Source organism: Falco punctatus (assembly GCF_963210335.1).
Source record: "Falco punctatus genome assembly, chromosome: 9".
Taxonomy (NCBI): domain Eukaryota; kingdom Metazoa; phylum Chordata; class Aves; order Falconiformes; family Falconidae; genus Falco; species Falco punctatus.
In genome coordinates, this window is record NC_137589.1 from 21,128,704 (window position 1) to 21,154,083 (window position 25,380).

General features: G+C 37.3%; 1 long non-coding RNA gene across 5 annotated transcripts in view; it reads left to right on the forward strand.

Moving 5' to 3' along the window:
• The window catches only part of LOC308069474, a 462,044-nt gene that overhangs the window by 350,057 nt on the left and 86,607 nt on the right, over nt 1-25,380 (forward strand). For 4 of the 5 annotated variants that reach the window (XR_013930396.1, XR_013930397.1, XR_013930398.1 and 1 more), the window contains exon 4: nt 12,579-13,260. This is a non-coding gene — a long non-coding RNA (uncharacterized lncRNA). The remainder of the gene's footprint in view (nt 1-12,578; nt 13,261-25,380) is intronic. The other variant, XR_013930400.1, reaches the window with a different exon arrangement.

The following is a 25,380-nucleotide window of genomic DNA, read 5'->3' on the forward strand; positions in this document are numbered from 1 at the left end:
AGTCAAGTTCCTTGACCCTTTGGAGGCCAGATTTGGGCATACAGTGTGTATAATAACAATTTCATCACTACTTCAGAATCGTGTGTTGTGCCAGTGCTGGGTAGTTCTGTCTCCCTACTGTTCATAACAAGTTAGAGATGAAATAGGATTGGTGCCCAGAGGGCTTTATCAAAAAAAACAAAAACAAAAAACCAAGAAAAAAAAAGAAACCACCACCACTAAAACAAAAAAAAACCGAACAAAAACCCCACCAACATTAATTAGATATGGAAACGTAGAGAGATTCTGCATCTTTCCGGTATCTTCAGCTATGAAAGGGAGAAGGATCCTACTTTGCTGTATAGGTGGTGAATGCTGTGTAGAACATTGCAGTCTATTCAACAGAAGAGGAGGATTCATTTTTACTGCAAATAAAGCATTGTTGTTAAAAATAAATATTCATAAAGTTTTTCAGTTTTACATGTGAAGTAAAAGCTCCTCTTAAGCCACTGTTATGATTTGGAAAAACAGAAATGTGACCTAGCATTAGAAAAAAAAATTAAAAGCAAAGTGTCAATCTGTCAAAATATAAAACAAAAGTAAGACATCGTTCATCTTGATCCAAATACTTGGATATTACATTTTTTTTTCATATTGGGAAAATTCTCATCACTCTCCATAAAACTTCTTTATGTAGCCTCCCAGTTTTTTAAACTTTAACTTCTTATCAATATATTTTTCATGATTGTTTCCAAAATAAGTTTTAGAAAATAAAGCATTGTGTGTTAAAGCACTATACTGCAACCAGCTAATGTTATTTTTCACTTCCGTAACTATCAAATTTATTTTAGCCGCACTGGAGTAGTTGTATCATTTATTATAGCTTAACCTTGCTTCTTAGCTCAGACCTGTAGGATGGGAAAGGGCAGGGAAGGCAACTTCTTAAAATAGTCTTCACAGTTGTTTCTCTAGCCTGTCATTAAAGGTCTCCCCATGGGCCATATGCTAAAGTCTGGCTTGAACCTTCTTTACTGTCATTTCAATCTATTGCCTCTTGTAGCAGCTATAAATATGGAGAACAGATTATTTCTCTCTCTATTGTACTGGCCTTTCATATATTTGAAAATACTGTTTCCCTTCCTAGTCTGTAAGCTTAGGCAGTCCCATTTATTTCCGCCTTTTTTTTTTTTTTTGGTCTGCCACATTTTCTATGCTTTGATTAATCTACATCTATCTCAAAGGATGGTGCCCCAGACTGGATGTAGTGCTCCAGCTAAGACCTCCTTGCTGAGTGGAACAGAAAAGAATTACGTGTGTTCAGCAGTTCATGCTTGTTACACATATAAGCCTGCATGGAGCTTTTCTATTTCAGTATGGCACTGCTGAGTCGTGCACATTTTGTGACCCACAGTAATTCCCCAGAACCGGCACCATAACTAGTTATTCCTCATTCTGTTATGGTGAAATTGGTAACATCTGCCTATCCACAGACCTATACAATTCTGCTTTTTTTTTTGCAGCATATTTGCTAAAATCTGTTGTCCAAGTTACCAGCATCTGAGATTATAAGTATTGAATAGTGCTGGTGATAGGATGGGTCCTGCAGAACTCTGCTAGAGTCATCTCTCCACTTTTATAGGGAACGATAGTTAATGATGTGCAGGTTTTCATGCGGCTTTCCATTTTTAAAGAGATTTTGGTTTGGTGCGTGCTGTTTTCAGTCTCCTGGCACTCCATTCCTCTCCTAGGTGTTCTCTAGACAGACTGGGTTAGTCTAGCCAGTCTTGCAAATTATGTAGGAAAAATTGTAATAGGACCTACAATTTTTAAAACTTAAAACTAGGTAGGCTGTAACTCATTTTTTCATCACAGAGACGTTGAGCTCATCCTTTTGTCATTGGTTTTTATTGTGCTTAGCCATTTCTAATGCTTGAAAATTTTAACAACAAAATTCTGCACACACACCCCACCCCCCACCCCCCAAAAAAAAAAAAAAAAGGCTTTAAACACTTAGGCCTTCAAAATGCTGTGACCTTAAAACTACTGAAAGGTGGGTTATCCTGCCTAAGCCTGTAACAATTCTGTGCAGTAACCTACTGTACTGCACAGGTAGGTCATTTTTATGCCCACCAGCAATTTGGGCTAGCTGGGAGCAGGTCATGGAGTGTTGTTCCTGACATTCCTGCTATTCTCCATTCTCCTGCCTGCCTGTTCATTTGGGAAATATTGGGAAAGCCGTCCCTGATGTGCCCTTCTGCATCTCTGCCTGAACATCTCTTACTTGGTGGCTGCACATTTAAATTAAATTCAGAAAAATATGGTCAAAGGGAGACACAGGAAACAGTTCCAAGAACCTTTTAAAGGTCTACAGTGAAGTGAGGAGTTGGGGGAAAAAATAACCACCCCCCAAAAAAAAACCCAAACTGCTAACCGTTCAGTGGATGTCACCCCTCCCTGTACTCTATTATTTCTCCTGCTATATCGCTTTGTTTTTGTAAAAACCAATAAGTGTTTGAAGATGGAATAATACCAAGTGCATTTAGTCGTCTCTCTTTCAAGGCATTGTTCCCAAAAAAACCTCCTTCAGTTCTGGATATATCAATAGGCTGCAGTACATTTTAAGTACTGTTTTAAGCGTTTTAAGTTCCATACCTTGTATATGGTCTTGGATAACCAGCCCACTGCAGTAAGGTAATCATTTCAATAAGAAAGCTTTTCCTCAGCTATTTCCAGCTATGAAACAAAGAATGGCACCAAACTTGCAACATTGGCTGCTGCTGTATTGTATACTAAAGCTAGAACAAAAACAACTGTGCCACTTCTGTATGCAGTTATCTGTAGCTGAGGTGGTTTCTATGCCATTATCCTCAGTAATATAGCAGCACTGTGGTTTCTTTCTTGAAAGTAGACTACCCAGCAACAAGAAATAATTTTAAGTGGAGGTATTCTTAGTCAAATTTATTAAGAGGGTTCCAAGAGTCAGCGTTTAGTCTCCAAAAGGAAATTGTGAATGTGAAAAATCAACGTAATATGCAAATGCCCTTGCTTCTGAAGCTAGGGGGATCTCTGCATTGAAGTGAAAGGCTATGGTAAGAAAAACATGTAATTTACAAATGTATTTGGATTAATAAATTGCAAGTCCCAAAATGCCAACAAATCAGGTTTTTTGCTGTGCTAAAACATAAATGTAGGGAATGTTCTACTCATACACTCTTATGCTTTTTTCACCCAGACTGTAAAGAGTTTGTATAGTCAACTTTGATAGTTTTTAGTCATTCAGATACTTTCAATGTACCTGTAAGTTTGTTTATTCTAGAGGATGGTTTAAATCACAGAATAGAATCATAGAATCATTTAGGTTGGAAAAGCACCTTAGGATCTTAACGTCCAAGCATTAACCTAGCACTGCTAAGTCCACCAATAAACCATGTCCCTAAGTGCCAGGCCTACACATCTTCTAAAATAACTCCAGGGATGGTGACTCCACCACTGCCCTGGGCAGCCTCTTCAAATGCTTGACAACCCTTGCAGTGAAGAAATTTTTCCTGATATCCAATCTAAACCTCCCCTGGTACAACTTGAGGCCACCAAACCCCCACCTGCCTACAACCTCCTTTCAGGCAGTTGTAGAGAGTGATAAGGTGCCCCCCGAGCCTCCTTTTCTCCAGGCTAAACAATCCATTTCCTCAGCCACTCCTCATAGGACTTGTACTTTAGACTCTAATCTCCTGGTCATCTATGAATTCAGCATTAAAATGGTGAGTAGTTTAAGTTAGAATCACATAATATTAAAAAATAAATAGTGCACCCAAAATTTTGAATATTGTAATAGTCCATACTTATTTAGCATGTTTTTTTGGCAAGTTATATGAAAATCACAATGAAATTGAATGACCTGCATGGTACTTAGCTTGACATATGGCTAGGCTAAATAATGTGTAAAGCTAATGAAATTATTGAAAGCTGAAATTAAGACACGACTGTTTAGTACAGCTAGCAGTCTTAAATTAGAAGTCCAACTGTAGCAATGCTGACAACATATGAAAGTACACGTCATTTTTGTTTGGTATTATCATTATTAATTCCAGTAGTTGTTTATTATTACTTGTTTATCCATCATCTAGATAATTTCACTTGCTTCTGACTATGAAACCAATTTCACAATAGTATTTTAGAGCAGACTGTAGCTTAAGTGAAACTAAAGAGTAACAGAGCACTGGAAAACTTCCTTAAAGCAGCCGTGGGTGGAGACATAGGGACAGTCTCCTGGCTGACAGGGCAGAGGTCTCACCCTGGAGGAGTATGCATCTCCTTTATCTATCAGTACATTTTATAAGAATCATACCCCAAAACTGGATTTTTGTTTAACTTTGTCTCCACTTCAGTTCTGTTGTATCATGCATATAGGTAAATTAAAGACTTATTTTGTATGGCATTTCAGTGCACATTGGTTATATTTTAAATAAAATAGTACTTTGATTTTTAGCAGCCTTAGAAATTCCACCATGTTTTAGTGTTACAGAGATTCATAATTCACAGCTGCATTATTTAATGAAGTATGTTAGTACATTTAGTGAACGAAACCAGTCCTTGAAAGCTTGTCTGCCTTAGCTTCTCTCTGCATTTTTTCTCCTGCATGACTTATATTTCTGTCATACATATGGTTTTACAACACCAGTGCTAGTTTCATAAGTATTAAACATAAACCTATTTAAAATTATTTGATTTAGTTATGCCTTATACTGAGCATAAAGATACTTAAACATAATAGAAAAATGTAAAAAACATTTATTAATGTTTAGTAACTTAGTATTTGTTGCTCTGTGGGAAAGATGATATTTCTGATCTAGATATCTGTTTCTGAAACAAAGAACTAAGGCACAATTTTTTGAAGCAGGTAGGTGCATACATGCTAGGTTCAAAAAGGAACTGGGCATCCATGTTTATTTAAGAGCAACTATCCAAATTTATTTCCAATAGTTAATGTTGTTAGAGTATCAGATGTAGACTGTAGATGAATTACATCCAGGGCCTGTATGATAACTGAATTATTCGTAGAGTCATTAACATAGCACCAGAATTTAGACAGAAATATTTTGTCAGTTAAATTATTAGATAGCTTTTCTTCTATAAAATGCACTGGAATATTGAAGACATATTTGTGCATGAATAATTGATATAAATTGCATAGAAGTTTTCAGATTGGATTCTTGCAGGAGAGTCTAAATTTGTCCACAAAACCATTGCAAGAGTAACAAGAGTACTGTGATTGATGTGTATCAGATTCTGGCCAGTGTTACACCTTAGATGAAAAACAAAACCAAAGTTACACATAGCTGCACTGTGTGATGGGCTACTTGTAACTTTATTGTTGAAAATTCTCCTTTGGTAGCTGGTTTTCTGAATACAAATTTCCTTGCTGAAAAGGCTTAGTGCCAGATTTTAATTAATTTAATTTACAGAGAGTGGAAGTGGTTCTGAGCTTTCAGGAGTCATCACCTGGAGAGTCAGAATTAATTATCCCATTATAGTTTAGAGCCCCTTCTCCCAGGGTATGACCTTTAAAGACGCTCGCTAGAGTACCATGCTTCCTTCTAGAAGGTTATATATGAACAGAGTTAGGTCAGAAGCTAAACTAAGTGCTTGCTGGAGAGAGTCCATTTGTAGCTTCTTACCAGAAGAGGATGGTCTGGGCTCATGTTTACCTACATCTGTTCCTGAAGAGGAACAAATAAGGTGAGTAATAAACTGAGCTAAAAATAAATACAAAAAGTAGGACTTAAAGGATGGAGTAGAGTGTTTCTTAAACTGAGTATCTCGACCCAATTCAGTGAGTAACTGCAGAAATAAGCTGTTACTCATTTTGAAGGTTAAGCTGTAATAATACCTTTAAAATTCTCAAGTAAAGTTTAATCTACTATTCTAATAATCTAGTCAACTAAATCTAATCTACTAATCTAAAGGGCAATCTACTATTTACAAAGCATTCCCAGTGTTAGACTCACCTCCTTCCCAAATTGATTATATTCTCCTTTGAGCAGAAGTTTGAAGCATCTAATTGCATCTAATTCAAGAAGAGTCATCCATCTCCCTTTCTGCTAGTCAAGACAGCTCGATATTTCAGTTTCTTCAGAAAGTCTTATTTTCCAGTGGAATGGATATTTTTTTTTCCTTCAGCAATACAGGCTCTTTTTGAGTAGTTCCAAGCCTGCTTAGCATTTGTGTTTTTTTGTGACAGGCCTTCATGTTGTGAACAAACTCATATATGCTTTGGAAATGAGAAAGAAGTACTACTACTACTACTACTACTACTACTAAAATATTTTTAGGGGTATTTTAAAGATTGTTAATAATTCTAAAGATTTTTTAAAAAAATATTTACAAATACTTTACATGTATTCTACAGACAGAAAGCAGTTACTGTAGCCTGGGAAGTAGGTTGTGAATTCATATTATATTAATGTATTGTTTGTGGGGTTTTTTTTCTTAATCAGTGATAAACAGCTAGAGATATGGTCATGAATCTTGTTGATAACACATCTAGCTAACTGTTTAGAAAATGCTTTTATTTTAAGTTTTAAGTAACGTCATTCTTCTTACATGACCCTGGAATAATGATATTTCATACTACAGAGCAAATCCAGTAGAAGAGTAAATCAGAATTAACCAAGTTCAAATAACCAATTCAAATCACAAAATAGTTTGGCATTACAATTGAATCTGTCAGTGATATCAATCATAAAAGTGGTATAACTTGGGTTTTGCAATGAACTTGGCAAGGGTACATTGTTTTCTTTCCAAACAAAACGGCCAAGGAGGAAATGCTGTTTTCAAATCCCCAAGTGATCTAACTCTCTTTTTCACATCTAAAATTGGACATCTCAGCTGGCATTTAAATTCTTTACTGTCACTGGGTATGAACCAAATTCATCCTGGCTGAAAAACAAAATGTGGAGCTTTCTTTCAATGAGCAATCACCTTTATTGTTAACATTTTCATTGATATAATTTATCAAAAGATAAATGAACTTGTCAACATTAAGTTGCTCCCATTTTCTTCCAGGGTGCCAAAAGTCCTCATGTGATCAGTCTTTTCCAAAAGAAGTTGAAAAGATGACCTTTTAATTTTTGTTCAAGTGCAGAATGCTAAGAAAAAGTCGTAAAACCTCTGTACACTTCAGGTGTAAAATCGCCCTGTGTAAGTCTGGCATTGCTACTTCCAAGACTTGAAACATAGCTTTGTGACACTACCTAACCACGTGTAGCATCAACATAATAATGTTATAATTAAGGCAGTGGTGGCACTTTAAACTTTGAACATATATTTTTGATTGCTGATACCATTCCTCAAAAAGCTCCCTTCGAGTTTAAAATTTCTCATGTTGTTCTGCCATTTCTAAGTGCAAACAGAAACCCATTTCTGATCCATCAGGAATTTGCAATTATATTTGATTGTGACCTAGATCACAATCTAAGCCCCTGTTGGGGAGGTAGGCTTAAAAACTCGAAGATAAACAGAAACTGAGACAGAGTTCAGCACAAATTTAACTTCTGGTTAACCAAGCTTGTGTCATAGCTTCAGGAATGACTGCAATGGGGAGGAACACTGTGGTGCTAACCTTTTATGAGAGAAAAAGTAAAATGGAATGAATGGAATAATTGAAATAGGAAGTAGTTCAGTAGTATGAAATTCAAGGTCGTTAATTTAGGGAATAAAAATAATTTCAGTTGGAATTTACAAGTGTTGGAGAAGGAGGAGCAGAATTCAAATGAATGGGTCCTATTGGATGATGACTGAGAGTCACTAATGAGATACAAAACTAAAAAATGGAAATTAATCATGGGAGCCCTGTCCTGACCAAAGATGTGATAATATGCAGTTAGACGTCATTAGCTTAAGAAGTGGTAGGGTGAGAAAAGAGTAAGAGAGAAGTTATAAGGTGAGTGCAGGGTGAGAAAAGAGCCTTTTCAACTGAAAGCTAGCATGGGTGAAAGTAGAAAAGGTTTCAGGCTGGTGTTGTCTACGTTAAGGCTGGATGTCAGAGTAATCTTTGTGACCATTTCTGTACCTTAAAGCACTGGGATCCCAGCACAGCTTTCTCACCAAAAAGGGAAGAACAAAAAGAATAATTATGATGAGTGAAGTAGCTCAGTCTTTAGATGCAATTATGTGTGACGGGATCTTGCAGTAAGACAGTATAATGAGTCCGGGAGAAATCCTGCTCAGTTCCAGGTCCCTAATTTTTGGAGAGCTTTTTTTTTAATGGAGAATCCTGCTATGTCCTTTGAGTATCCTAAACACCTTCTGTCTGGTTGTTCTGCAGGGACGCTGTGACTCTTTCCCCCTTTGTTGCCCAGCACCTCCAGGGCCCTCGGGCTCCTTCCTCAGCTCTTCTTCTTGTAGCACACAAATGTGTACGCCAGTAAAACCAAGGCTTAGAAGTATGTAACCCAGATAACCTTAATTCTTATAGTTTTCTATGCCTTCGGTGGTTAAGAAATGTTTTTGTGCCAAAGTTTTAAAACATGCTTTATTATTATCTTTAGGAAGAGATTTTTTTAAAGGACTTCAACAATTAAGAGTTCCCATCTTTAAAAAATTTGTCCTGAGTAACTGTGGTTTTACAAACATATACTTAAAAAAAAATAGACCTAGAGACATTTTGTCTTTCTTGCTGCACTCAGTAATAGCTGATGTGCCTTTTCAATGGCATCACCTCCATTTGCTTGTGGAGGCTGAAAAATAGCAGCATTCCACAATAACAAATTGAAAGAAGAATGTAATCCATAAATTTGGCAGTAAAACAATGATGCTGACCATGTTCAAAAATAGACATTTTTATTCCTAGCCAAGACCTGTTGCTTGATGACATAAAGCGCTTCATGGTGCTTGAAGCGGCAAAATTATCCTGCCCTTCACCCCCACATCCAGACAGAGAAAATAGATTTATAATCCAGCAGATTTTAATGTCACAAACAGTATTGTATTATCTACTGTAGCAAAAAACATGGGCCTTTCATTTAATATAGGGATAAGGGTACTGAAAACAAAACAAACTGTAAAGCTGCTGCATGTTACATATGTTGCACTGAGTACATACCAACTTAGTGACCCTGTGGAGGAGATTTAGATTTGCAGAAGGGAAAATTTAGACTTAGTATTACTTGATACAAGTGAATTGCATTATGGGTTGGTAGGTAATTGAAAGGGTTTTGGTTACCACAGAAGGTTGAGCTGACTTTGTTTGCTGATGAAAAGGTAAGACTGAAGACAGGGTAATTTTGCTGAACTGGAACATCTGGTGTTAATGATGTGGCAGGATAATTTGTAATTATAATGTAAGCATGCTGATACAGAATGGAAAGTAGTATAGTAGGCAGAGAGGTTAAGAAATGGTTGTATACTGAATATGAAAAATATATAGAATAACTATTGAAAATAACATTTAAAGAAGTTATTACTTGAAACTTATGATATTTTGGGAGCTCATGGCGCATTGCTTGTTTTTGTGTGAGTGATTGTGTTGGGTTTGGGGTTTTTATGTTAGGACAAAGAACTCTTGATTTCTCTTTCTGTTTACAAAAGATAGGAATGTAATAACTTTGGAATTATTGTTTAGTGTGAAATGGATGAAAGAAAAGTGCTAGCTAGACTACAACTAATTTGACATGTACCACGTCATAGAATATGAAATGAAATTTTCCATGACACTATCTATCGGAGGCCTTTGAATGAAGTTAATTCTATTTAAAGGTGATTAAAATTAAACTTATTATTTTTCCAGTGAGTTTTAAATCCAAATGACTTTTTGTATTTCTAAAATTCATGTGGAAGAATCAGTTTAGAAAATGTATGAGACTTTTCCAGAATTGACCAAACCCCCCAATTTTACTTAAACTAAGTTAACAAAATAGTAAACTGAATATAAGCTGTTTATATCACTGATTATGAAAATTTCTTAGTAAACTCTGAAATGTGTATTATAACCCCTTTAAATTTTATTTAACTTTTGAAAGCATTCTCTGAAGTTAATAGAAGAATTGCCATTCACTTCAAATAAAAACTCTTGTAGGTTCTTGCAGGGTTTTTTTTCTTTCATTTTAGGAATAGAGCAAGTATGTTTCCATTGGTGTCTGTGGAGCAACACTCGTGCATAAAAGCTGGTAACATTGCCCAGTTGAAATCAGTCTTTAAAAAAAAATAATTCCTAGAATAACATTTCATTACTATTTTTTTCAGTAAAATACTTTTTGAGACTACAAGATCCATACAGATGGTACTAATTATGTTGTCTTTATCTTTTTAAGATGTTTTTTCCTCTACACTTATTTTTTCACCTCTGAGGAAAACACAGAACACTGATATATATAATGCATGGTCATTTAAGCAGAAGATTGTCTTAGAACAGTTAATTGTTTAATTATTGCATACAATATAACATTGGTAACACAGTTTAGGGGGAAAAAATTATTCAAGTAAAGAGAAGCTTTTTTTCTTAAAGTACATTGTTAAATAGCATGGCCTACTGATGTCACTGAATTTAGGATAGATGAAAACCAATTCAAATGAAGATAGAATTTTCATTTCACAACCTGGTATTTGGTTAACTTGGTTATACATAATACATGCAAATAAAATACCAGAATTGTAGAAAAAGGCGCTTCAAGAAAAGATCCACTCCTGCCTGCAGTGAGTCAAGTTCAAATAGGGATTTAACTTCTTTAACTTGTGTGCAGTCACACAGGTGTATGCAGTGACTACTTAAAAAACTGCTTCAGAACATGGACAACAGCTGATCTTGCAAAGTACACGAGTGCTTCGCTTCAGATCTAATGTGTTTGGAGTTAAGCAAGTGCTTTCGTTGATTGAATTGAGACCTGTACACATTTGCTGTTATCAGCAGTGGTAAATCTGGGGATTAAATTTGATCTGATATAAGAAAGAAATCAGTAACTGTTATAATCACTGACAGTTCATGACAGGTTAAAATCTATAATGGTCTTAAAGTATGTACATATTTGGGTGAACAGGAGGGGAAAATACCTGCAAAATTTATGACCATGTCTTTCCCTAACCCTGCCAAGGCTGTTTGCCTGGTGCTCTTTCGTGCATGAAGAGAAGGTGCCCCAACTGCAGATGGGCAGAAGAGCAAGTTAACCTGGAACAGAAGCATCTGTCACCAGCTAAGCCTAGGACACTGATTTTCCATACTTCATTGGGCTTTCAGTTTGCCCTTGGGATTTCTGTGTTACCAAGGCAGAGTGCCTTCACTGGCATCGTTGCACAGAGCTGGAAGGTCCTGTGTGCAGGTCTTTGAAAGGGCCCCCACCGCCAGTGCTACCCTCAGATAGTCACCCGGTGGCTTTACAATTGATCCTGTGACTACATAGCAATTACCTGGAACAGATTATAATGCTAATCCAATAAGTAACAATAAAATCACTAGTGACTGAAAATAACAAGTCTCAAATCATGGTTTTTAAGGCAAACATAGACGTTAGCTCTTAAGCTTAGAGTTAGCCCTGAAATAATGAGGAAATACATCAAGCTATACAAAACCCCAAAAGCTGGTTTTCCTTTGTTGACAAAGAGTTTTAGTTAAAAGTAAAAAGCTCTTAAAATGTACCTATGGGGCGTGATTACTACGCTTTTTTCAAATACAGTCTGGCCTTTATCTAAATACTCCTGGTAATGGCATTTACCATGATAAAGGCATTCAGCAGGACTGTAGCTTTCCCCAGCAGCATACCTGCAGCCTTTCACAAATGAATTGTGGATTGTGCTTTAGTACTATTAGTACATTAGCTGAGATAAATAGCGCTGTGTTTTCATTTGTCATTTCAGTCTACAGCATTCACTGGCAGGATCTCAGCCCTGTACAGGAGTTACGGGAGTTGTCAAGTACTTTGTTACATCAGAGCCCTCCTATTTAAATTTCCTCTATATCTCATATTTTAAGTGCTTCCTAGAGCTGTGTAATATAGACAGAACTTGTGAAAATACCGTGTGAAATAACGCTGTTCTGTGGGGTGTGGGTTCCAGGGGCTGGCAGCTGAGGCTGTGGGGGGAGCTGGGGCTGCCTGGGGCGGGCACAGCCGGTTCCAGCCGCCCTGCAGCCGGGCACAGCAGCCAGGCCCCTCAGCCTCAATGGGTTTAAGAAAGGGGCAAACAGGAGGAGGATGAGGGAAAAATGTGTGAGGAACAGCGCTGCAAGCACCGAGGCGGGAGGAGGAGGAGTTGGCACTCCAGGTGCCCAAGCAGAGAGTCCCCTGTGGGGAGAGGCGTGAGGAGAAAAGAGAGGGAGAGTGGGGCTGTTGTGGGCTGACCATACCCCCCATTCCCCACCTGCGCTGCTCGCTCGTGTGAGGAGAGGACTTGGGAATGGAGGAGTAAAGTGGAGCCTGGGAAAGGTAAGGGCGGGTGGGCAGTGGAGTTGTTTTGTTTCTCACCGTCAAACTCTGTGTCACTTGGAAATAAATTAATTTTCAACAAGTCGAGGCAATTTTGCCTATGATAGTGATCAGTAAGCGATCAGTAAGTGATCTCCATGTCTTTATCTCAACCCATGAGCTAATTTTGTCCCCCTCTCCTGTTGACAGCTGTCCAGACGGCCAAGGTCAACTCACCACCATGGGGTAGTGCTTGTGCTGCACATCCAGCTTGAAGAATGTCTGCTGTTTGGAAAAGAAAAACAACTCACAGCTTTCCAGAAGCAGAATGGCTATCATTAATGTGTTTTATCAGTGCTTTCAAACACGATTGACTGCTGATGTTTATGAAGTGAGTGTAAATGGTTTGGTATCTAATGCTGTGAAATAACCATAGATTTGAGCGATAAGAGTACATCCATGTTTAAAGAAAGTGCTTGAATGTGGGTTTTCATCTTGGTTGTGCACAGTGAAATCTAAAGTGGTTGGAGAGAATTATGTCACATGAAGAACGTTAATTCAGAGAGAGAGCAGTTTGAAGAATTATGAAATAAACATCAATAGCACTGTGTTCCTTTGCTACAGTACCCTGCAGGTCAGGAATCAAAAGATGTGATGGATTATGGGCTAGACTAAAGATTTCAGATGTTCTCGGTCTAAAACTGGAGGCTCAAACTTGTCATAATATGGCTAAGGAATTAAATCTGAATGTAAATATGTGTGGCAATCAGTTAGTGACAGTAATAAAATTATTTCTTCAGTTACAGTGAGAGTGGGTGATACAGGCAAAGCAGAAGTGGGAGGCAGATGTGACATTAGAGGAAGAAGGAAAAGAAGAGCTCATTTGCCAAAGGTAAAGAAAATATCCCACAAAATGTTTAGAAATTAATGTGATTTTCCTGTGCTTGATCAAATATAAAAAAGCAATGTTAAAAAACTCATACCATTTTAAAATCTTTTTGTTGTGAGTTTGATAACTGGGAGGATGTAGATTGCTGTTTCATAGAAAATGGAGTGCAATTAGTAAATTTCCACAGCTGAAGAGAGTAGTCAACAGTAACTTTGAGGCTTTTCTGGTTTTATTCCAATGTGTAGTAGCCTTGCTGGTACAAAATTCCCCATAGGTCTCCACAAAGTAACTGACTTTTTGCACTTGCTGCTATGTTTCTTTCACATCATCTTTGGCGAGAACAACTTGGTGTTTTCCCTTGCTCTGTAGTCTGGGGAATGGTCTGCTTCCTAGGAGCATCTGGAAAATTCATCTGTAAAACTCTTGTTATGTCAGGGCCTTGGGACCTGACAAGGCCTGTGATCTTTCCTGGTCTCCCAACGGGGATTTTGAGAGCATTTTTTTACCCATTGTAGGTAGGTTAGAGGCACATTCTGCAAACCTTTCTGGACTAAATGTCTGTTAAATTGTTTTAAGTGGATCTTACAACCATTTGCAGTCATAACCATTCAGTTTATCTTGAACTGTACTAATATATAACCTTAATGTTATCTATATAAATCAAGTAAATATTAATTTATAAATTTTTCTGGGTTGTTCCTTGTATGGAAAAGCCATTATGCAGTTAAGATGTTCTAAAGTTGATAATGTGGCTTTATAATCTGCAGATTGCTTTTTGTCTCAGCTATATTCTCCGCTTATAGCAATGTAAGACCCTACTACCCATCCATGTATTGTTCCCTTTACACATCTCACCAGTATGGTTCATAGTTTGGGGCCCAGAGATGTTCCTGACTTGTCTGATATATATAGTTTCTTTCCATATTGTGTGGCTGATTCACAGTGTTATACAATTGGAGATGCAACAGTTTGTGTTGACCAGCTCTGATAGCTACCTTTAAATATACTTAGTTTAGACATCCATCTACCAGGCTGTGCAGAAAATGGCATCTGCTCTCATGAATTTAGTTATTCTTTATCTGATTTGTAGCACAGGCCTGTAATAAATTATCTCAGCACAGTTCAAGTGCACTGAACTGCAGATTAAGAGCTGGAATGAGTGGGGAAGGCAGGGACTTCGTAAACCAGATTTATGGAATCAAAACTCTTTCTTGGTTTTGATTCTATAACAGAAGCTAACAGAAATTTATCTTAATTTCTAGCTTTATAACATACTTCACCAAATTCTTTTCCAACTTCACTGATTTCATATAATTAACCTGTGTTCTTTGTTTTAAATAAACATCCTGCAACTACAGCAACTCCTGGTCTATCAACTATTAAGAAGCAGTTAGGTCAAAGACTGTTTCGTCATGTCAAAGTTCAGTGTGTTGACATGTTTATTATTTTTATTAATATTACAGTTTTCTTCACTAAGAGCTTCATAAAATGCTAATTTCATTTTAATTTTAAGTCCTCAGCCTTTGACTTCAGGCAGATAGGCTGGGGCAGAGGCAGTGAATGTACTGCAGCCCCATCCTGCAGTCGTCTTCCCTCAGGTAGAGTTACTTTAGCCACTGGTGAAGTATTGCTCTTCAGTGTGTGTTAGGTACTTAATCTGGATTAACAAACTAGACAGTGAGCTTCATGTTTTCTCTTAAAGGAAACACTAATAAGCTGTGCATAGCCTTGGTGGCAGAGCAATAATGGGGAAATAAATATTTGTAGAGCTAAATGGAGATTAGAGAACACATGTAATCATACTAGTACTTAGACACTAACTACACGACAAAACTTCAAAACGTTACAAATGCAGGAGGAGCTAAAGATCTGCTCGGTAATCTGGAATGCAGAGAATGACCAAAAACACCATTCTGAAGGTATGAGCTAAATAAGCGTATGTCAGGTAGAGGGGGTATGAATTTGATAAGAGGCATCATTGTGCACTTGCCCAAGGCCTAGTTTACGGAGGAATGCTCAGCAGGACAGTTGGATTCCTGCAGAAGATATAGGGCCATAGATTGATGATGGGAAGCATAGCCTGAGTACTTTCAATAAATGTCAATTAAAGATGAAAACAGATAAACTAATATCTCTTTTTAGCAAGAGACTTTTTGAATTAAAAAAAGATAGACTTCAGTCAAACAAGGATGATGGCACAAGAGACTTTTCATGCTCCATTTTAGGACCATGAAACTCATAGGTTTCAGTTCAGCAATTTGGCAATTTATTATAGTGCTATATATCTCGTGCTAATTCTTAAAATTATTGCCAGAAATACTTTCAGTTCTAGGTTTATAAAGAGACAGGGGTGAGTTCAGGATGCTCAAACTTTGCTGAATCTACATTAGTGTTTTTTATTTAACCCTCAGAGTTGAGTTCATTTATGTAAGACCTTGTATTCTGGAAAGCACTCATTAAAAATGAGTCAGAAATAATTTCTGTTTGTTTTTCTCAAATATACTTATGTAAAAGAAATTTAATTTTAATAAATTTATTAGTGTTTCTTTTCAGAAAAGCAAATAGAGTGACATAAAATTGTTACAATCGCTTAAAAGGTCATAAACTACAGCACTTACAGGCATACTATTCTATTAGTCTAGATAGCTTTCATCGACCACCAAATATGTTGTGTGTAACTGGTGAACTAAAAGACTGCGTTTACCAATTTTTAGAAGTTACCCAGTGATTTTGACCGAGTGTGATGTAGTATAAGACTGCACGTGCTGTGTTGTATGAACAGAATTTCCTGTAAGTACTTCTGGTAGTTCCTGGCTAAGGGAAGCTGTCATAATGGCCTTTTGCAGGGTGATTTTTTTCCCCTCTGTTATGTTTAACCTAGCTACGTTTAAGAGAGCTAAGAAAATAAAAGTCCAGACAGATTGTATTGTTATATACAGTGTCTCAATGAAGTCAGTGATTCTTACTCAATCCAGCTCATTCTATCCATCCTTATGGTCACTAAAGAATCATAATGAATGGTATTTCTCGTGTTTGGAATTCTCTTTTTTCTAGTGACTTGCTATTGTAGCACTTAGATAAATACACCTGAAATGTGAAAAACAGAGTAAGAGAATGAGTTTTTATGGTGTCTCACCCTTAAGCAGACAGACATTTCTCATGGCCAGGACCCACAGAGGTAATATAGCATAGCCTTAGATAAAATATTTTGTGTTAGTACTGTACAGCAGTAGTACTGCTGTGTTTCCTATAGAAGCACACAATAGCAAGCTAATAGATGCTCTTAGGTTTAACAACTGGCCAGTTATTTTTTCCTTCATTAATAAAGTAGTACATGCTCATGTTCCTGTTAACATGTCCATTATGTAGTAGTGGTGTACAACATGAAATGTTTCGCTTGTGTTCTTTGAAACCTGCAACTCCAAACAAATGGTTTTGTACCTTCCTTTTTTGTAATACTGTGGAAGTTGTGAAATGGTTATATATTAATGGGACATTACTGTACTTCTAAATGTGGACGTGCAAGGTACTAACGATGTACCTAATTGATGCCACTGTTCACTTTTAAGTGAAATGCTGGAAATTAATAACTCATTACAAGTTTTTTGAAAACAGCCTAGGAAAGAAAAGCAACTTTTGAAGGTACTTTATGTAATTCATAAAACAAATATTTGCTCTGAAATAAAAATAGTCTTGTTTACAGCATAAGGAGTCCACATTAAAGATGTCTTCATCTATTGTTCTTTGAAATACCAAAAATCTTTCTCAGATAAATAAAAGTCTATGGGGATTTCACTAACAAATGTTGCACTGCAGCCTGTTTCATGTTTGGTATTCTCTGAGGGATCAGTAGCCTTCAAAAAAATTGCTGCTGTAATGCAAGAAAAAAATTTTGTAGATTTAAAAAATTAAAAATACAGAACTGAGTGGTACAATAAAAAGGAAAATAGCACCAACAGCTTGTCAAATATTCTTTTTTGGTACTCAGAGTCTCAAATTGAAAAAAGAACACAAGAAAAAGCCAGCCTGTGGTTCACAATGCAAGTAGTAAAGATTACAGTGATTTGGGATTCAGCTAAATTTTATTCCAGCTTTCCCCTATTACTTTACTGAATTCCCAAGCTTGACTATAACTTTGATTAGTAATTTTTCTACAACTTTCTGTACCTAGTTCAAATATTTTACAGTGTGTATGTGTTGATGTATTACTCTGTGCTTTGTTTTATTTTAAATAGCAGAATAGAAAAGATTTACTTGACTCAAATGACTAATTTATTCTATAACCAGTATTTTCCAATTAAAAACTAGTCAAAAAAAACCAAACCCCAAAACATTTTGGAATCAGCACTATGACTATAATATTAAAGGACTAAATGGAAGCTATAAACACAAATATGAACTGTTAGTACCCAACATGGGATATAATGTGAGAAATGAAAAAGTAACTGCTAAGAAGTAGCTTATAATCTCAGTCATGTGAAATCTGGATAATGTGTTTATGCACTTGGAGAATCTCTGCGTAGAAAGGCATTCTTGCTGCATAACTTTGTTTACCCTAAGTTATGGATCTGCATTGTCTGTAGAACCTGTATAATATATGGGAAGAGGTGCTTCCAGAAGATGATTTCAGAAAAGCAATTAAAAGCCTAGTGAAGACCTGCCCTGGATCTCTGCATAACCTCCACGAGAGGTCTAGCTCTCCCCGCTATATAGGCAGACTAAATAGAGACTTATAAGTGGGGACCTGACTTTCTTCTGCTCCACTTTCCTGGGTGCTACTGGATTGTGGTAGTGTTTTGAGATTGCCACCCTGACTGGGTGTGAGACTCATCACAAGGTGAAGCTTAAAACTTGCAAGTACAGATTCTCCTGGGGAGACACTCAAAAATCCTGGCTGTCATAAGGGGGAAAAATCTGCATATTTGTACCTGCTAGCATGGAGTCTAGCAGCTCACAAAGTACCGTTTGTGTAAATGCTGTGATTTGTGTGTGTCTGCCACGATTCAGGCTTCCTAAGATCTAACTATTGCTTGTCTACGCTTGTGTATGACATCACTCCTTAACATTTCTGTATTTGAGTACAGCAGCATTGCCTACCATTGTCTGAAGTGCTGCTGGTGATGAATTCCTTCAACACAGATACATAGAATAACATAATTATATGGGTACACTCAAAGAAACTCTATGTTTTATACAAAGTTATTAACCTTCCCATAAATAATGTTTGATTTGCTCTGTACTACCGTTTGTCTCTCTTTCCCTGATGGCCATGATGTGTGGTGATGGAGATAAATGGGGGACATAGCACACACTAGTAATCCGTAAGGAGTGCAAAGAATGGTTGTTTTGTAGGAAATATTGAAGATGTTTGACTGAATCTGTAATACATGGTAATCTGGGTTTTTAGCAAAGCGCCTCAGTCCTCCCCAGGGGCTGGGTCCATAATTTCTCAATTGAGTGAGTTTTCGTTCAGTAGTGGGAATAGTTTTCTAGACCAGACCAAAGGACTTTTCAATTTTTGGTGAAAATACTGCAAGTGCTGCACTATGGCCTGAGTCTTGGCATAATGTTCCTATTCACTCTGTTATTTCCAGCTGTATAACTGATTTTCATGCAACTTAATTACTTATATTGAATGTTTTATAATTATAAAGTGATAAAGATATAATGATAAACTGATTTGTGTCAAACTTACACAGCCCCCTCTGGTCATTAACTACAGAATTCTGTGCAGAATTCTTAGAAATATTTTCCAGATTCTCATAGAAAGATCAATTCTTTTGCATGTTTCAATTTAATCTGTTTTTTAAAACTAGTTTTATTAAATTGATTTTCATTTGCAGTTCCAATTAACAAAGGGAATGGGATTTCCTAAAGTAAAGGAGCTAATTTCTTTTAACCTCTTAACCATTTATCTATGAGGAATGAAGAAATAAAAGTTTGAACAGTTTTCTGTAAGAAAGAACAGTGAAATGTAGCAGCATGACAATGATGCTAATTGTTGGATGTAGATGGAGTAGAGAAAGGGGTCATGTAAAATTAGTCTCAGTTGTGTGAATTAGAATTTTTCATTTCTGTAGAACAGTGCAATAGTGGAAGAAGTATCCTGCAAGATTATTTCTTTCAATCTGCCACTTGGAAACAAAGCTGAAACTCTTCAGGAATGGTTAGGTCAGGACTTACCTCTGATTATTGTTTTATTGCTATATATTATATAGTTATTGCTAGATGGTTTTTATGTATGATTAGCAGAATGGGATGTTGCAAAGAGCTGTCTTCGATCATCTTTTTTCACCTCTGCACTTTCATGCCGTTATATATACATACATGGATAACATGCATGTGCAACACACAGGTCCTATAGAGTTTCTGCAAAAATGTGATCACCATATGATGTGAATGAAAAGTTTCAATACTGTAATTGTATGGAATATAAACATAAGTCTGTGCCAGACTTTAAAATGTAATGCTCAAAAATCCATAGTTGTGCAAGATTAAAATGTTGATAGTATATTATTATTACTGAGGTAATATTTTTGATTTAATTCTATAATTATTAAGATAGCAGCAACATAGCACTAGATGCCTTAAGCATCTGTAATTAACTTCTAGGCTTGTTTGGGGTTTTTTTTAGACATTATATCTTTTTGTAATTTATGAGGGACATAGATTATTCTGATACTCTGGAGATCCTGTGATCAATGCAGGTATAGCTGTATGGAGCCTCAGGAGGTCAGGTAGTTCAGCCTCCTGCCCCAGTAGGAGCAATTATAGCTAAATGATGCCTGACAGTTAATTAGCTAGCCTGTTCTTAAAACCCTCCTGTGATTGAGATTCCACCCTCCCTTGGCAGTTGATTTCAGTGCTGAGCTATCTTGACAGCTAAAAAGATTTCCCTAATGTCTAAACTAAATTTCCCTTGCTGCTGTTTAACCCTTCTTGTCCTATCCGTTGAAGAATAGTTTTGTCCCTTTCCCTTGACAGCAACCTTTTCCATAATTGAAAACTATTATCATGGAAGGTTCACATAATTTATAATTTTAAAAAAATCCTAAATCTTCAGGTTTTTGTTCTAGCTCATTCTCTGTAGCTCACTGATTTTTCTTGTTGCTTTCCTCTTAGTGTTCTCTGAATGACCTGACTTACTGGTCTGCTGTGAAGCCTTAAAGTAGCCCTGGAAGTCCTCAACTTGGTGCTGTGTGTGGGGTGGGGAAGTGCCATGGGCTGGTGTGAGCCCCCACAGGTGCCCTGGGCTGGGACATGGACATGCACCTCCTGGGTGTGTATAGGCTCAGGTCTAACAGCAGTGCCTGTTTGCTGGGACAGCACGTCAGGCTGAGCACTGTGCAGCAGTCCTGTGCCAAGCCATGACACCAGCACAGTCTCTGGCTGGCTCTGCATCTGCATTTGCCTTGGCAAAACTGACATGCCCACTTACCAGCAGACTTCCTTAGAACACTTTGAAATCTCACAGATGAAATGTGAGAGGTGGTGTAATTTTTCTCTTGTAAAACCATGGGTCTGTAATTAACATACTTAATGTGACAAGTACAAATCAGTCCACATAGTGTATATTTAAAAAAAAAAACTAGTTTATTATTTTGTATAGTTAGACCGTATTTTTAACGCATTTATTAGGACTAAATGTTGGCAGTTAGAAAATGTCAGCCTCAGTCTTTGTTTTGTCCACATGAAAAGCAGTGATAGGTCAAGACTATTTAAGTAGGACCTTGATATGGTGAGGCTGCTCGGTTTAGTAGCACTGTGTGGGTTTGTGGCTCTTTCTTCTGAGCTCTGTGTTGAGACATAGGGACCTTTCTTTCACTGTTTGCAGAGCTGAGTTTTTCTAATGGCCTGCTGCAAGCCCACTGCGGGCAGTGGCAATGAGTTTCAGTGATGCTTTTGAGCCCCATCTATTGCTGTTTCTGTAAATCAGCTTTGACTCATTTGTTTCATTTGGAATTGAACAATCCTTGCAGGAACAGAGGCAAATTGCTAGCCTGGACAATCCTTTTCTGATGTTTTTAGCAGTTTCCCAAGATTAGAAAGTAGATTAAAACCATCTTAAAGACCAAAGGGAGGACTATCTTAATTGCAGGATTTATTTACAATATGTATTTGTACAACTTTTCTAACTGTTATGATAAATGGGGGAGAAATTCAGACTGTGACCATTAGAGCTCAAATTTCTGATTAACTGTTCTCAAAAGCTGGCTGTAAACACAGTCACAAGCTGCTTGTCTCAGCAAGCAGGCCACAGGAAGGCAGAATTTTGATGAAAAAATGTTGGTTGCTATTGGTTGTGGTGTTTGCATTTTCAGGAGTGATGCAGTTTTTCAAACAGGTCAGCCAGCATCTGAAGAGTAAGTGTCCATTAAAGTTCCTCTCAACTTCAGCAAAGCCTATGCTGGCAGTTGCATACTTTGTTGTATATATACTCTTGTTAGGGAAATGAATAAGGGGTAGGCAGGGAAGTGAAGAGGAAAGTGAAAACAAGAACCAAAAACCATATTCCTCAGTTAAATAATAGGGTTAAGCATTGTTTCCTTATACATGTAATTTAATTGCAAAAGACAAGGTTTATATTTTTCAGATTATCTAGCACTATTCATGTGCCTGACATATAATAGTAAAAAATAGATGAATAATCCCTATTTTAACCTCTGGGCTTCTCAATCTGTCATTGTATACTTACATTTTTCAACACCTCAGCATAATTAAGCACCCCATCTGCATTATCTGTTGTGCTGGGTAAGTCTGAGAGGATGTATGGTACATTTCTCCAGGAACTGAGCTCTCCATTGCTTTTATTGTTCTGTGTCACAATCATAATGCTTTTTTAATGGAGTTTTCAGAGGGTGAACACTGTCAGCCCATCATCGGCTATGCTCAGCATAGAGGAATGAGAAGTATATGCTTTATGGAAGCAAGGTAGAAAATTAAAGGATATCATTAAAGTATGGAAGGAAGTTTGTTGATGAAATGATGATGCTATCTGGTTTCAGGCGTGATTTCTGCCAGTTTAGCAGTGATTTAGACTGAAATTATTTTTCATGATGTTCATACCAGTTGGGTGGCCTGCAGTAAGGACTTGGAAAAAAGTCATTGCAGAAAAAAACAGTGAAATGGTTTATAAATAACTGAAATCACTGCATAACTCATGAGTCATTTGGATGATCTCTCTCATTTCACTGCATATTTTCTCACTTGGTTTTCATTGACAGAAAAATCAATGTTGACTTCTACGGACTCATGATCTAGAATATGTCACAGCAAGGCCTTATGGAACAAATATGTTTTTAAATGAAATAATTTCCTGTCCAGCAAATCACTTAAGCTCTTGACTTCTGTTTGGCGACTCATATATTTAAAGTTCTGCTTTCTACTATGTGTTGCTGGAGTGCTGCCGTATTTGGTTGAATAGATCTTCAATATATGATTGATTCCCTTTGGTTTACCTTTTTCGTTGCTTTTCTTTCTTTTGTCTCTCATACAAGTCTTCCCATTTGAGCTTGTTTGTTTGTTTGTTTCCAGAGCATAATACCTCAGCCACTATGTTTGTAACAGCTTCTAACAAAACTGTAAATCTTTTACATTGCTCATATATTAGATACAGGCATGTGAAAGATTAATTTATAGGAACAGGTAAGGGTTAGAATTTCAGGGCACAGCTGTCTGAAACAAAACAGAAAGTGCTTTTGGTACAAAGTGAGCCCAAGGTGAGAGAGCAAAACAGATTGCTTTTAATGGCTTCATGTGATATTTCTAGATTACACTTTAGGAAAATTCACTGCACAAGCTAGCCTTCATAGCTGAAAATCACAGGTTAATAAACCTTGACTGGAGAATATAGGAAAACACCAGTGCTGTTGACTGGGCTTCCTAAATCTGACATGTAATTCACTTGCTTGGGCAATTGTTTGTAACTAGCAATTACTTCACTTTGATTGAAAAGCTGACCATCTCTCAAGTGGCATCAGCTTCATTGTAAATAATTGCAGCAGTGAAGCAGAGCTAGAGAGATTAAGAACATAATTAGTTAAAATTTGGATTAGAAAATGAAACAACCTAAAGTTCTGCAAGCCTTCATTTACAAACTATACAAAGTTTAACATTTATCAATTACATAGACAAAACAGGTTTAATCAATACCAAAATAATTTTGTCTGTACTGGATACCAGTTCTTAAATATGAATTAGAACATTATCTACCCAAGATCTATATTTAAGGATATTGCTCTTTTACTGATGAAGAGATGGATATTCTCTGGCTAGGCATTTCCCCTCTTCCCAAAAAGCAAATACTGATAGAAATCAGACCATAAGTGAAGCAGTGCTGCAGAGGAAGGGTAACAAATTATTCTGCTGGTTTGCTGCCCACTGGATAGGAAGTGTTGGATTGAAGTTGTGACAGGAGAGCCTGACATTAGGGAAACTCTAATTAATGGGGACAGTGACCTGCAGGAGTGGGCTCGTTAGAGAAGGCAGGAGTCCACCTTCAGTAAGGGACCTAGACAACGTGACATTTTAAGATCACCTTTCTGACCTTTAGTGGCAATTCTATGACTGAATTCTTCAGGTTGTAACTGCTGTAGGATCTATGCAGAGAACATGCAAGTATATGCACATCTGTATGAATGTAAACATAGGTGGAACAGACGAGTTTTAGAAATGAAATTACACTTGTTTCATTATGCTAAGTTCATGAACACAGCCATTTTATGTTTCTACTGTTTTCTTGTGTTTGTTGTTAATGTAAATAGATGAGTCTACCCTTCTCCTCCAGAAAGCTTGCCTCTCAAGAATGAAAAGCTTCTACCATAACTGGAATACCACTCGAAGCTTTATAAATGCTAACACATGAATGTTAGGTGGCTAGTTGCATATGTCCATGACTGAAACGTGTCATGAATTGCTTGTTTACCACTCTTGAACCCAGTATTATTTCTTTCTCCCTATAGCTCCTCTGAATTAAAAAAATAAATTGCAGATTGTAGGAGCATATTGTGGAAGGCCCTGCAAAAATTATTCAAAGACATCTTGTAGTCATGTGTTGGTGTACACACATATTCGTATTTCCTCTCCCATCAGTCTGAGTTTCTGTATCTTTTGAAGAAGTACGTAGGCATGCCTTTACTATGACCTTGCTTCTGTTTTTCTGCAAGGAAAAAGAAAATATGGAAGTTATTTCAGCAAGAAGAAATTTTTGTGTGGGATATCTGTGTCAATACCGCCTCCATTTCTGAAAAGGCTATGTGACCAGTTCCTAAACTACATGTCTCCAGTTTTTCTGTAATTGCTTGTTCAGTCTAACCTAACCTGATTATCATCTAACAGCTGGCCTTAGCATGTGCTCTGGGTTCGCTCAATAATCAATAGAAAAGAATAGGCACCTCCAGAGAATGGCTTATATCATCCTAAGATAATTATCTAAAAGTGGTGGGCTGAATTACCTCTGGTGGTATTTATCTCTTTCCATCAATTATAGCAAGAGTCCAGATGACTGGCTTAAACTGGGTAATTAAAGAGATGAATCCTGCTCTCAGGTAACATTAACATTAGAAGAGTCTGCTTCCTATAGTGTCTAATTTGTCAGCATTGTGGAAAATCTCCTGTAGCTCAACAATAGGTTACAATGGCCTCTTGTATAAGCCTCTTGCAGGTGCAGTCCTCCACTCCCAGCTCTGGGTGCTGCCAGATTCTGCTTCCAGCCTGCTGTGAGCTGGTACCCACTTGAGCCCTGCACGCAGTGCCCTGCAGCTGCTCCTCAGACATTCAGGGATGACGAAAAAGGAGGATGCAGTGAGATTCCAGCTCCAATCCTGAGATATTCAGGTAGAGAGAGAAAACAAGCAACACCACGGAGCTTCACAGTCACATCTGCTTCTCCTTTTTTAGTCCAAAATGCTAGAATAGACACTTCTTTTGCATGTCAACAAGATGTGCAACCTCACATCTACACTCAGACACTCCTCTGCTGCTTCTGGAGATCTGATTTGCTTCTCTCTTCTTCTTCCTGGATTTGCTTTCTCATATCTTCTCATGAGTTGGGTTTACAAGCTATTAGTGCAGCTCTTTGGTCAAACTGACCCTCTTTTCTAGTACTGTAGGTGAATTTATCTC